The 12,476-nt window shown below is 46.0% G+C and overlaps 1 protein-coding gene across 1 annotated transcript in view; it reads left to right on the top strand.

Moving 5' to 3' along the window:
• RASL10B (RAS like family 10 member B) overlaps positions 1 to 12,476 on the top strand; it is a 230,769-nt gene that overhangs the window by 153,544 nt on the left and 64,749 nt on the right. The gene's annotated exons all lie outside the window — the stretch shown is intronic.

Raw genomic sequence — 12,476 nt, forward strand, 5'->3', positions numbered from 1 at the left:
ACTATGAGTATCCAGCATGAACGTTACACTTTGCTAGTGATCCTGGATAAAAGTGAGGTGAGCGAGAATAGCATAGAGGCATAAGAAACAGAGCATTTGAGCTCTGTTCTGGATCCAGCAGGACAGTTCCAGATTTCGGGAGTTGTCTTGTTGTTCTGGAAGATATAGCTTGACTTCAACTGTATCTGTGTTTTCTGGACACTGATATAGTTGAATACAACTGTGGAGGAGGGAATAATATTGAGTCTGAAGGACTTGAATTGTTCTTCATGTTATGGATATTCCCACGTAATGTGATTGGACAGTAGCAAGTAGCTCAGCAAAGGAGCAGACATGGGACTCACAGACAAGTGATATGTGGGTATGTGGGTGGGGACTGTGGCAGGATCATACCGTGTGAAAGGGACTGTGGGGAAATCAAACTGTATGGATGGCTTAGGAGAAACTTTGTGTGTGGGTGGCTGTAGGGGCATCATACTGTGTGGGGGTGTTGTGAATGCATCATACTGTGTATGGGAAATGTAATAAATCAGTCTTTCTGTGGGCATCTTCCTATGTAATGGTGGGTCATTGTAATGTGTGGGGGATGTAGGAATTTCAAACTATGTGCATGTCTGTGAGAGGCATTATACTGTGTGGGTTACTGGGTGTGGGTGGCTGTGGGAGCATCATACTGTAAGAGGGGTATTGTAGAAGGCTCCTGTCACAGGCCATAGTGGCGGAGAGGATGACTGACAGGCATGGGGAAGTCAGGAAAGCTGCATCAAAACCAAGAAAAACATAGGCAGAATCGAAAGGCATTAGGGCAGAGGTGTAGATAGGTATTCGGTTCAGAGGGACGAAACTTCTCAGTGAGCCCCTAACCAGGTAACCTTGATTACAACTCTGTGATGCACCCTCCTGAACAAGGAGTGCTTCCGAAATGTGCGTCTGGGTGAGCGCACGGACCCAGGGAACCTCTAAGGGTATGTGTCCACTTTCAGGATGGCCGGCGGTATCGTCGGAGCGGCTTTGCCGCTCTGCGGTAAGCCCCGCCCCCTTCTGGGACGCGATGATGCCGGATGTGTTCATAGCACACATCCGGCATCATCGCACCCATCGCATAGGGCCCTGTGCTATATCTTGCGGCGACGCAGCGTCGCCGTAAGATATACGGACATGCTGCGATCTGAAAAGACGCGCAGCATGTCCGGAGTCGCAGGGCCGCCGCGTGCGTGTTACCACGCATAGTGGAGACGGGATTTCATTAAATCCCCTCCACTATGCTGTAACATCTGGACGCTGTGTGTCTGACGCTGCGGCTCTATGCAGCGTCAGACACGCAGCGTTTCCTGCACGTGGAAACATACCCTTAATCTGCATTTCACTTGAGGTAATTATTACATATTTTTGTGGCAAATACTTTGATTGCCGTGATATAAGGCTGCAATCCTTGTGCAGCAAGCGTTGTATAGTTTGACACCTAACTAGGATTGTATATGCTACATACATGCAGTTATGTCCACCTATCATAGTAGTTTGTTCACCTAGATTAGGACACCTACATAAGGAAAATTATTTTGGGATAGCTGCAATTGCAGCATGGATGGTTTTGGTCCCCTGTCTCTGTGCGCTCCCAGTGCAGTTGTGCCTTTTTGCAGCTGTTCGTACTTAGTTTTGCACCATTCCCATACCTGTCATTTGCACTGTGTTTAATACAAATTATTATTTTTATTGACATGTGTGGACCGTATAGTCGTTTTTGTGGGTCTTTCTCACTCTCCCTTTCGTCTTTGGTAACTAGCGACTTGTCCTTACGCTTTATCGTTCATTGATATCAGCGGATTTACATTTACCTTTATTTGATGTATATAGCTGGTAGCTATTCTGATTACTTTTGTGTGCTTATATATTCGATGCCCCCTAATAGTGCAGGAGAACCTCAGGGGATGACCGCGCTGTTACTGAAAATAATCTCTGTATACAGACCAACATGGATATTACCGCCATATGGTCAGTGGTAAATACCAACCCTACAGAACATGTAAGAGATCACAGCACAGTTACAGATAGTGACTTCCCGCTGACGTTCTTTCTAATGGAATAGTTCACTTTTCCATCTGACCCAGACCGACATGACAACTTCTTCCACCCAGGACTCGGCTGCAGAGAATACAACAAAGACACATTTCTCTTCTCATATTCCAGCCCCCTCACCATCTATTCCGAACCTGCACAAACTCCTCATCCTGCTGATATCCCAATACTGAGCCGCTGCTGCCGTATGTGACCCTATTACTGCACCTGCTGTGTCGTTCTCTGTGCCTTCTAAATTCTAAAGCAACCCTCTATAATATAGTAATGCCGGGTGCACTTGCCCTAGAAAACCGTGCCCACATTTTGCCCCCTAGAAAGTAATATTGCCCTCTGTGTGCCCCTCTGATAGTCACAGTAACCTGAGTTCCTCTATAACAATAAGTGCCCACTTTACATTTAATAATGTCCCGAGTCTCCCCCTGTACAGCTCCCCTATACACAGTGTGATGCTCTCTTATACACAGTATAATGCTCCCTCACTGTATAGTACAACCCACACAGTATAGTGACCCCTTTGTAGTCCCCAAACTGATGGATCCAACATTATATGATGGCCCATCACTGTAATCTACACACTGTATGATGGCCCCCTAGATAGCCTCCATATAGTATAATGCACCAGATACTCCTCAATATAGTATAGTCCATAATATAGTATAATGCACTCCCCATATGCCTCCATATAGTATAATGCACTCTCCATAGGCCTACTCTATATTGTGTAATGCACCCCCATAGGCAGACTCTATAGCATAAGGCAGCCCTCATAGGCAGACTCTATAGCATAAAGCAGCTCTCATAGGCAGACTCTACAGCATAAGGCAGCCCCCATAGGCAAACTCTATAGCATAAGGCAGCCCCCATAGGCAAACTCTGTAGTACAAGTTGTGTGAAAAAGTGTTCCCCCCTTCCTGATTTCCTATTTTTTTGTTTGTCACACTTAAATGTTTCAAATCACCAAACAAATGTAAATATTAGACAAAGATAACACAAGTAAACAAATGCAGTTTTTAAATTAAGATCTTTATTATTAAGGGAAAAAGAAATCAAAACCTACAAGGACCTGTGTGAAAAAGTGATTGCCTCCGAAACCTAATAACTGGTTGGGCCACCCTTAGCAGCAACAGCTGTAAACAAGCGTTTGTGACAACTGGCAATGCTCTGGAGGAATTGTTGCCCATTCATCTTTGCAGAATTGTTGTAATTCAGCCACATTGGAGGGTTTCCAAGCATGAACCGCCTTTTTAAAGGGAACCTGTCACCCCGTTTTTTGAGATTGAGCTATAAATACTGTTAAATAGGGCCTGCGCTGTGTGTTCCTATAGTGTATGTAGTGTACCCCGATTCCCCATGTATGCTGAGAAATAACTTACCAAAGTCGCCGTTTTCGCCTGTCAATCAGGCTGGTCAGGTCGGGAGGGCGTGGTGACATCGCTGGTTCTTCCTCAGCTTTACGTTGGTGGCGTAGTGGTGTAGTGGTGAAGACACAGCGCGCGATCTGCGCCGTCATCCCTTTCGTCGGTGGGGGCGGCCATCTTCCTGGGGCCGCGCGTGCGCAGATCGAGTGCTCTGCTGCACGGGGCTTCAGGAAAATGGCCGCGGGATGCCGCGCGTGCGCATTAGAGATCGCGGCGGCCATTTTCCCAAAGCCGAGTTTGCATCTCGGCTTTGGGAAAATGGCCGCCGCGATCTCTAATGCGCACGCGCGGCATCCCGCGGCCATTTTCCTGAAGCCCCGTGCAGCAGAGCACTCGATCTGCGCACGCGCGGCCCCAGGAAGATGGCCGCCCCCACCGACGAAAGGGATGACGGCGCAGATCGCGCGCTGTGTCTTCACCACTACACCACTACGCCACCAACGTAAAGCTGAGGAAGAACCAGCGATGTCACCACGCCCTCCCGACCTGACCAGCCTGATTGACAGGCGAAAACGGCGACTTTGGTAAGTTATTTCTCAGCATACATGGGGAATCGGGGTACACTACATACACTATAGGAACACACAGCGCAGGCCCTATTTAACAGTATTTATAGCTCAATCTCAAAAAACGGGGGTGACAGGTTCCCTTTAAGGTCATGCCACAGCATCCCAATCAGATTAAGTTCAGGACTTTGACTAGGCCACTCCAAAGTCTTAATTTTGTTTTTCATAAGCCATTCAGTGGTGGACTTGCTGGTGTGTTTTGGATCATAGTCCTGCTGCATAACTCAAGTGCTCTTCAGCTTGAGGTCATGAACAGATGGCCGGACATTCTCTTTCAGGATTTTTTGGTAGACAGCTGAATTCATGGTTCCATTTACCACAGCAAGTTTTCCAGGTCCTGAAGCAGCAAAACAGTCACAGACAATTACACTACCACCACCATATTTTATTTTCTTAGTTGTTATGATCTTTTTCTGAAATGCTGTGTTACTTCTATGTAATGGGACATATACCTTCCAAAAAGTTCAACTTTTGTCTCATGAGTCCACAGGGTGTTCTCCCAAAAGTATTGGCGATCATCAGGTTGTTTTCTGTCAAAACTGAGACAAGCCTTTATGTTCTTATTGCTCAGCAGTGGTTTTCATCTTGGAACTCTGCCATGCAGGCCATTTTTGCCCAGACTCTTTCTTAGGCTGGTTTCATATTTGCGGATGTGTCTGCAGCGTTTCTGATGCATACATCCGCATGCGTCTTGATTTCCTATCTTTAACATTGAAGAACGCAGGTGTATGCGATTGCATGCGTTTGCCCGCGTTTGCTAGTGCAGCGCCCCAGGGTCCTGGTCGTTGCAGTAATATCATTCTCCTCTAGGGGGGGAGTGATGTTACGTCTGATGGCAATGAAGGAAATCTTCTTACCAGGTATCACAAACCATACACCACACTTCACGCTCCAGTCCGCCAGGGGGAGCTATGCTCCTATCTATTAGGGCACTCTTTACAATTAGGTAAAACTGGAGAGCTGGATAGGAAGTTAGGCAGAAGCTGACTGGGCTTCAGCCAGGCAGCACCTGTTAGGCAGACAGGGGGAAAGGAGGAACATCTAAGAGCTGCAGACAGAGTGGTCCATGACAGGGGTGGGATCCTGTCAGAGGCCTAGATAGAAGGCCACGGAGCTGCACCTGCCCCACGTGCGGCAGCATCCTAAGAAAGGACTCGAAGAGAATTGTGTTGTAACGGGTGAGAAACGAAGTCATAGCAAAAGGAGAGGAAACCAGAAGGAGGTCTGCCCTGTAAAAGGCTGCCTCCATTCTGAGGTGCAGAAGCCAGTAGCCAGAACACCGAGGGAGTCATCGTCTCCAAGCCTGGCTCCAGAGATCGGCAAGACAGCTAGTTACATATTAGTTGCCCGACCTTATACCCAGGAGGCACAATGGCAACTTGTGGGGGCTGGGGCGTGGTAGGGTCCCTGTAAAAAGCATCAGGCCATGAGTCATACGGGTTGTTCCTATCCATCTGGGGGACAGAGAGAAAGACTTAACATCTAGAACACCAACAGCAGTTGTGACGACCTCACTGAGAAGCTCAGCAGGGAGGGTCTACAACACTCAGGAGCTAGAGGAAGGCTACTGATTTCCACCTGGATAAGGGGACTCTGGATTTGCCTTCAGACCGGCCGGACTCTGCCAGCCCTGTGATCTGGTGCTCTGGACTGTGGATGCTGAAGCCTTCAGTAAAGGTAAAGAGACTGCACCCTTGTGTCCTCGTTCTTCACTGCGCCTCACACCATCCACCATCTACACTCTGGGAAGCCCTGGGGACATACTTCACCTGTGGGAAGGTATACCAACTAGCTGAAATCATATCACCCCAGCGGACCCCTAAGCAGCATCGGTCACCCTGGCCAAATACCACAGGTAGCGTCACAAACATTATCCCTTTAAAGACCTTTCCCCCATTTTTTCAGCGGACGCCCCTAGGGCCACAGACCAGGTCAGCCACCGTGACATCCCCCTTGAGGACCGAAGGGCCCGGCTCCGAGTACCTCACTGCCCTACTGGGGGCGCTCCACTTATGCATGAGTTTTTTCACAGTGTGCGGCGGGGCGCTGCTAACGCACCATGTTGGAATTTTTGAGGTAGCAAATTTCCATCAAATATGCGCAGGCATGTGCATGCGGATGAGTGCGTTAAAAAAACGCATTAGTCTTTGGGAACTCATGCGTACGCATGTCTTTGGCTGCGCATGTCCAGTAACTGATTGAGATGTGCCCATTGAGACACACCCTCCTGGAAATATCAAACGCATGCGCATAAAAAGCGCAAACGCCCTGACTGTGGTTCTCTGGGGTCCCAAAGCTTTAGAAATGGTTTTATAACCTTTTCCAGACTGAGAGATCTTAATTACTTTGTTTCTAATTTGTTCCAGAATTTCTACGGATCACGGCATGATGTCTAGCTTTTGAGGAGCTTTTGATCTACACTTTGTCAGGCAGGTCCTATTTAACTGATTTCTTGATTGAGAACAGGTGTAGCAGTAATCATGCCTGAGTGTGGCTAGGGAATTTGAACTCAGCTTCCCAAAGATGGAATAAACCACAGGTAATTTATGTTTTAAGGGGGGGAGGGGCACATCACTTTTTCACACAGGGCCCATAATAATATAGACCTTCTTTTAAAAGACACATTCTGTGTTTACTTGTGTTACCTTTGTCTAACATTTATATTTGTTTGGTGATCTGAAACATTTAAGTATGACAAACATGCAAAAGACTAGGAAATCAGGAAGGGGGCAAACGCTTTCTCACACAACTGTACATCTTTCTGAAATAATTTCCGTTTATGTTGGTTACCAGAACTTGTATTTTTTTGGCTACCATAACAACATGGTTTTTCTCTTTTTTTCTTAAATCTAAATGACAATGGCAGGTAGTTGTGTAGATAAACTGTATAGATATACATTGTGGTGAGCAGTGTTTGTACACACTTGTGAAATTGCCCTTTGCACTTTATCATAAAATGATCTTAACAAGGATTATGTGAAAATAAAATGGTTATTATTTCCAAAGGCGACAGTCTAAAATGCTATCTGTGAATAAGGTTATCATCCAGCAGGCATCTTGTTAATAGTAGAAGCTAGAGATGTCAGTCCAGCTTAGCCACCAAAATCCAATTAAGAATTGCCGACCAACTGTTGTGTACTTCCTGTTTGTGTTCCGATTTGGCTCTTCTTTAGTCTGTAATGAAATCATCATGTTCTTACGTTTATGTGGGCTTTGAGCTGTGACTGTGAAAAGCTGTCACGTCTCGCTTTAAGTGACCTGGCATCAGCCATCAGTGACCCGACTCCATTCTTTGCCAGCGAGCCAGAGCCCAGAATGTGGTATTTACTGGATGACAAAGCTGTACATGTAATTTCCAATATATTATTATCCTACTCGGCACAGTGTTTCTTGTGATTAAAAAGTGTTTCAGCTATATTACAAAACACACACAGATGATGACTTACAAAAATGAATCTGGCTAACGTCAATGCTCTTCCTTATCAAATCTATAAATGCAGATGACTTTACAATTACTATTTTTTCTATTGTGTGATCACAGTAATTATTATATAATTTTTCAAGTAATTTTCATCTTCACATTTTATTGAATATTAAAAAACCATTGCAGTTAGGTTACAAACACTTGGAGATCCAACCATTTGCTGTATAAATATGCACATCAAAAATGAAAAAGAATGTCTTATCAGAAAATGACAAATTTTTAGATCTGTTTTTTCTGAAAACATTTTTATGTTGAAGGGAATCTGTCAGCAGGTCTTTCCTGTTTAATGTGAGAGCATCATAAGGTAGGGGCAGAAACTCTGATTTTATTTAACCCCTTAGCGACCGCTGATACGCCTTTTAACGGCGGCCGCTAAGGGTACTTAAACCACAGCGCCGTTAATTAACGGCGCTGTGGAAAAAGTAAATAGCGCCCCCCCAGAGTCGGATTTTCTCCAGGGTCTCAGCTGCCGGGGGTAGCCGAGACCCCAGAGAACATGATTCGGGGGTTTTTTAACCCACACCGCATTTGCGATCGCCGGTAATTAACCGTTTACCGGCGATCGCAAAAAAAACGCGATCTCTTTTTAATTTCTCTGTCCTCCGATGTGATCGCACATCGGAGGACAGAGAAAAGGGGTCCCAGGTAGCCCCCCAATACTTACCTATCTCCCCCGATGCTCCTCGTGGCTCCCGGTGGGCGCCGCCGTCTTCAAAATGGCGGGCGCATGCGCAGTGCGCCCGCCGGCCGGCCCCGCGAGAATCTTTGGGGTCTCGGCTGCCGGGGGTAGCCGAGACCCCAAAGAGCATGATCGGGGTCGGTTTTACCGACCCCTGTTTTGCGATCGCCGGTAATTAACTGTTTACCGGCGACCGCAAAAAAAAAAAAAAAAGTCAAAGTGTAATTCTCTGTCCTCTGATGTGATCGCACATCAGAGGACAGAGAAATAGGGGGATTCGGGGACCCTGCCATACTCACCTGTGTCCCTGGGTCCTCCTGCTGCTCCTCCTGGCCTCCGGCAAAAGAAAATGGCGGGCGCATGCGCAGTGCACCCGCCATCTGTCTCCATCTGCCGGCTGGCAGGAGAAGAGCAGTTGGGGCTAAAATTAGGGTTAGGGGTAGGGTTAGGGGTAGGGTTAGGGTTAGGGTTAGGGGTAGGGTCAGGGGTAGGGTTAGGGCTAGGGTTAGGGGTAGGGTTAGGGGTAGGGTTAGGGCTAGGGGTAGGGCTAGGGTTAGGGGTAGGGTTAGGGCTAGGATTAGGGTTAGGGCTAAATTTAGGGTTAGGGTTGGCGCTAAATTTAGGGTTAGGGTTGGGGCTAAATTTAGGGTTAGGCTTCTTTCACAGTTACGTCGGTACGGGGCCGTCGCAATGCATCGGCCGGACATACCGACACACGTTGTGAAAATTGTGCACAACGTGGGCAGCGGATGTAGTTTTTCAACGCATCCGCTGCCCAATCTATGTCCTGGGGAGGAGGGGGCGGAGTTACGGCCACGCATGCGCGGTCAGAAATGGCGGATGCGACGTACAAAAAAACGTTACATTGAACGTTTTTTTGTGCTGACGGTCCGCCAAAACACTGATCCAGTGCACGACAGACGCGACGTGTGGCCATCCGTCACGATCAGTCGGCAATATAAGTCTATGGGCAAAAAACGCATCCTGCGGATACATTTGCAGGATCCGTTTCTTGTCCAAAACGACGGATTGCGACGGATGCCAAACAACGCAAGTGTGAAAGTAGCCTTAGGGTTAGGGTTGGGGCTAAAGTTAGGGCTAGGGTTGGGGCTAAAGTTAGGGTTAGAGTTGGGATTAGGGTTAGGGTTTGGATTAGGGTTAGTATTAGGGTTAGGGTTGGCATTAGGGTTAAGTTTGGGATTAGGGTTAGGTTTGGGATTAGGGTTAAGGTTAGGGTTGTGATTAGGGGTGTATTGGGATTAGGGTTAGGTTTGAGGTTAGGGTTGAGATTAGGATTAGGGGTGTGTTGGATTTAGGGTTTTGATTAGGGTTATGGTTAGGGTTGACATTAGGGTTGTTTTGGGGTAAGGGTTGTGATTATGGTTAGGGTTAGTGATTAGGATTATGGATCAGGTTGGGATTAGGGTTAGGGGTGTGTTGGGGTTAGGGTTGGAGCTAGAATTGGGGGGTTTCCACTGTTTAGGTACATCAGGGGGTCTCCAAACACGATAGCCAATTTTGCGCTGAAAAAGTCAAATGGTGCTCCCTCCCTTCTGAGCTCTGCCGTACGCCCAAACAGTGGGTTACCCCCACATATGGGGCATCAGCATACTCGGGATAAATTGGACAACAACTTCTGTGGTCCAATTTCTCTTGTTACCCTTGTGAAAATAAAAACTTGGGGGCTACAAAATCCTTTTTGTGGAAAAATATATATTTTTTTTTATGACTCTGCATTATAAACTTCTGTGAAGCACTTGGGCATTCAAAGTTCTCATCACACATCTATATAATTTCCTTGGGGGGTCTAGTTTCCAAAATGGGGTCACTTGTGGGGGGTTACTACTGTTTAGGTACATCAGGGGCTCTGCAAACGCAACATAACGCCCACAGACCATTCTATCTAAGTCTGCATTCCAAAACGGCGCTCCTTCCCTTCCGAGCTCTGCCGTGCGCCCAAACAGTGGTTTACCCCCACATATGGGGCATCAGCATACTCCGGATAAATTGGACAACAACTTTAGTGGTCCAATTTCTCCTGTTACCCTTGTGAAAATAAAAACTTGGGGGCTACAATATCTTTTTTGTGAAAAAAATTTTTTTTTTTATTTTCACGACTCTGCATTCTAAACTTCTGTGAAGCACTTGGGCATTCAAAGTTCTCAGCACACATCTAGATAAGTTCCTTGGGGGGTCTAGTTTCCAAAATGGGGTCACTTGTGGGGGGTTACTACAGTTTAGGTACATCAGGGGCTCTGCAATCGCAACATAATGCCCACAGACCATTCTATCAAAGTCTGCATTCCAAAAAGGCGCTCCTTCCCTTCCGAGCTCTGCCGTGCGCCCAAACAGTGGTTTACCCCCACATATGGCACATCAGCGTACTCGGGATAAATTGGACAACAACTATTGCAGTCCAATTTCTCCTGTTACCCTTGTGAAAATAAAAACTTGGGGGCTACAATATCTTTTTTGTGGAAAACAAAAATATTTTTTATTTTCACGACTCTGCATTCTAAACTTCTGTGAAGCACTTGGACATTCAAAGTTCTCACCACACATCTAGATAAGTTCCTTGGGGGGTCTAGTTTCCAAAATGGGGTCACTTTTGGAGGGTTTCTACTGGTTAGGTACATCAGGGGCTCTGCAAACGCAACATAATGCCCGCAGACCATTCTATCAAAGTCTGCATTCCAAAACGGCGCTCCTTCCTTCCGAGCTCTGCCGTGCGCCCAAACAGTGGTTTACCCCCACATATGGGGTACCAGCATACTCAGGACAAATTGGACAACAACTTTTGGGGTCCAATTTCTCTTGTTACCCTTGTGAAAATAAAAACTTGGGGGCTAAAAAATCTTTTTTGTGGAAAAAAAAAAATATTTTTTATTTTCACGACTCTGCATTATAAACTTCTGTGAAGCACTTGGGCATTCAAAGTTCTCACCACACATCTAGATAAGTTCCATGGGGGGTCTAGTTTCCAAAATGGGGTCACTTGTGGGGGATTTCTACTGTTTAGGCACATCAGGGGCTCTCCAAACGCGACATGGCATCCGATCTCAATTCCAGCCAATTCTACATTGAAAAAGTAAAACGGCACTCTTTCTCTTCCAAGCTCTGCGGTGCGCCCAAACAGTGGTTTACCCCCACATATTGGGTATCGACGTACTCAGGAGAAATTGCACAACAACTTTAGTGGTCTAATTTCTCCTGTTACCCTTGTGAAAATAAAAATTTGTGGGCAAAAAGATAATTTTTGTAGAAAAAATGCGATTTTTTTTTTTTCCACGGCTCTACATTATAAACTTCTGTGAAGCACATGGGGGTTCAAAGTGCTCACCACACATCTAGATAAGTTCCTTAAGGGGTCTAGTTTCCAAAATGGGGTCACTTGTGGGGGGTTTCTACTGTTTAGGCACATCAGGGGCTCTCCAAACGCGACATGGCGTCCAATCTCAATTCCAGCCAATTCTACATTGAAAAAGTAAAACGGCGCTCCTTCACTTCCAAGCTCTGCGGTGCGCCCAAACAGTGGTTTACCCTCACATATGGGGTATCAACGCATTCAGGAGAAATCGCACAACCACTTTTGTGGTCTAATTTCTCCTGTTACCCTTGTGAAAATAAGAATTTGTGGGCGAAAAGATCATTTTTGTGTAAACAAAAGCGATTTTTTATTTTCACGGCTCTACGTTATAAACTTCTGTGAAGCACTTGGGGGTTCAAAGTGCTCACCACACATCTAGATAAGTTCCTTAAGGGGTCTAGTTTCCAAAATGGTGTCACTTGTGGGGAGTTTCCACTGTTTAGGCACATCAGGGGCTCTCTAAACGTGACATGGCGTCCGATCTCAATTCCAGCCAATTCTGCATTGAAAAAGTCAAACGGCGCTCCTTCACTTCTAAGTTCTGCGGTGCGCTCAAAAAGTGGTTTACCCCCACATATGGGGTATTGGCGTATTCAGGAGAAATTGCATAACAAAATTTATGGTTACATTTCTGTTTTTACACTTGTGAAAAAAAATAATAATTCTGAATTAAGATGTTTGCAAAAAAAAGTTAAATGTTCATTTTTTCCTTCCACATTGTTTCAGTTCCTGTGAAGCACGTAAAGGGTTAATAAACTTCTTGAATGTGGTTTTGAGAACCTTGAGGGGTGTAGTTTTTAGAATGGTGTCACACTTCATTATTTTCTATCATATAGAGCCCTCAAAATGATTTCAAATGTGATGTGGTCCCTAAACAAAAATGGTG

This window comes from Ranitomeya imitator, chromosome 3 (genome assembly GCF_032444005.1).
Source record: "Ranitomeya imitator isolate aRanImi1 chromosome 3, aRanImi1.pri, whole genome shotgun sequence".
Lineage (NCBI taxonomy): Eukaryota > Metazoa > Chordata > Amphibia > Anura > Dendrobatidae > Ranitomeya > Ranitomeya imitator.